A 3,069-nucleotide genomic window follows, 5' to 3' on the forward strand; every position below is an offset into this window, starting at 1 on the left:
ATAGCCACCACCACCACCACCACACTCATAGCCACCACCACCACACTCATAGCCACCACCACCACACTCATAGCCACCACCACCACACTTACAGCAACAAAGCACCACCACACTCATAGCCAGCACCACCACCACCACACTTACAGCAACCACCACCACCACCACACTCATAGCCACCACCACCACACTCATAGCCAGCACCACCACACTCATAACCACCACCACCACAGTCATAGCCACCACCACCACACTCATAGCCACCACGACCACACTCATAGCCACCACCACCACCACCACACTCATAGCCACCACCACCACCACACTCATAGCCACCACCACCATCACACTCATAGCCAGCACCACCACCACACTTACAGCAACCACCACCACCACACTCATAGCCAGCACCACCACCACCACACTCGTAGCCACCACCACCACCACACTCATAGCCACCACCACCACACTCATAGCCACCACCACCACACTCATAGCCACCACCACCACCACACTCATAGCCACCACCACCACCACACTCATAGCCACCACCACCACCACCACACTCATAGCCACCAGCACCACCATCACACTCATAGCCACCACCAACACACTCATAGCCACCACCACCACCACCACACTCATAGCCACCACCACCACACTCATAGCCACCACCACCACCACCACACTCATAGCCACCACCACCACACTCATAGCCACCACCACCACCACACTCATAGCCACCACCACACTCATAGCCACCACCACACTCATAGCCACCACCACCACACTCATAGCCACCACCACCACCACCACCACACTCATAGCCACCACCACCACACTCATAGCCAGCAACACCACCACCACACTCATAGCCACCACCACCACCACCACCACACTCATAGCCACCACCACCACCACCACCACACTCATAGCCAGCATCACCACCACACTCATAGCCACCACCACCACCACACTTACAGCAACCACCACCAGCACCACCACACTCATAGCCACCACCACCACCACACTCATAGCCACCACCACCACACTCATAGCCAGCACCACCACCACACTCATAGCCACCACCACACTCATAGCCACCACCACCACACTCATAGCCACCTCCACCACACTCATAGCCACCACCACCACACTCATAGCCACCACCACCACACTCATAGCCACCACCACCACACTCATAGCCAGCACCACCACCACCACACTCATAGCCACCACCACCACCACACTCATAGCCACCACCACCACCACCACACTCATAGCCAGCACCACCACCACCACACTCATAGCCACAACCACCACCACACTCATAGCCACCACCACCACACTCATAGCCGCCACCACCACCACCACCACCACACTCATAGCCACCACCACCACACTCATAGCCACCACCACCACACTCATAGCCACCACCACCACACTCATAGCCACCACCACCACCACACTCATAGCCACCACCACCACTACCACACTCATAGCCACCACCACCACCACACTCATAGCCACCACCACCACCACACTCATAGCCAGCACCACCACCACCACACTCATAGCCACCACCACCACCACACTCATAGCCACCACCACCACCACCACCACACTCATAGCCACCACCACCACCACCACCACACTCATAGCCACCACCACCACCACACTCATAGCCACCACCACCACACTCATAGCCACCACCACCACCACCACCACACTCATAGTCATCACCACCACCACCACCACACTCATAGCCACCACCACCACCACCACACTCATAGTCATCATCACCACCACCACCACCACACTCATAGCCACCACCACCACCACCACACTCATAGCCACCACCACCACCACACTCATAGCCACCACCACCACTACCACACTCATAGCCACCACCACCACCACCACACTCATAGCCACCACCACCACCACACTCATAGCCAGCACCACCACCACCACCACACTCATAGCCACCACCACCACCACCACCACACTCATAGCCACCACCACCACCACCACCACCACACTCATAGCCACCACCACCACCACCACCACACTCATAGCCACCACCACCACCACACTCATAGCCACCACCACCACCACCACACTCATAGTCATCACCACCACCACACTCATAGCCACCACCACCACCACACTCATAGTCATCACCACCACCACCACACTCATAGCCACCACCACCACCACCACACTCATAGTCATCACCACCACCACCACCACACTCATAGCCACCACCACCACCACCACCACACTCATAGTCATCACCACCACCAACACCACCACCACCACCACCAACACCACCACCACCAACACCACCACCACCACCAACACCACCACCAACACCACCACCACCAACACCACCACCACCAACACCACCACCACCACCACCACCACCACACTCATAGCCACCACCACCACCACCACCACACTCATAGCCACCACCACCACCACCACCACCACACTCATAGCCACCACCACCACCACCACACTCATAGTCATCACCACCACCAACACCACCACCACCACCAACACCACCACCACCACCAACACCACCACCACCAACACCACCACCAACACCACCACCACCAACACCACCACCACCAACACCACCACCACCACCACCACACTCATAGCCACCACCACCACCACCACCACACTCATAGCCACCACCACCACCACCACCACCACCACACTCATAGCCACCACCACCACCACCACACTCATAGTCATCACCACCACCAACACCACCACCACCACCAACACCACCACCACCACCAACACCACCACCACCAACACCACCACCAACACCACCACCACCACCAACACCACCACCACCACCAACACCACCACCACCACCAACACCACCACCACCAACACCAACACCACCACCACCATCACCACTATCACCACCACCAACACCACCACCAACACCACCACCACCAACACCACCACCACCACCACACTCATAGCCAGCACCACCACACTCATAGCCACCACCACACTCATAGCCACCACCACCACACTCATAGCCACCACCAC

This window comes from Petromyzon marinus, unplaced genomic scaffold, assembly GCF_048934315.1.
Source record: "Petromyzon marinus isolate PM22_M1 ecotype Great Lakes invasive population unplaced genomic scaffold, UKy_Petmar_22M1.pri1.0 PM_Scaffold_208, whole genome shotgun sequence".
NCBI lineage: Eukaryota > Metazoa > Chordata > Hyperoartia > Petromyzontiformes > Petromyzontidae > Petromyzon > Petromyzon marinus.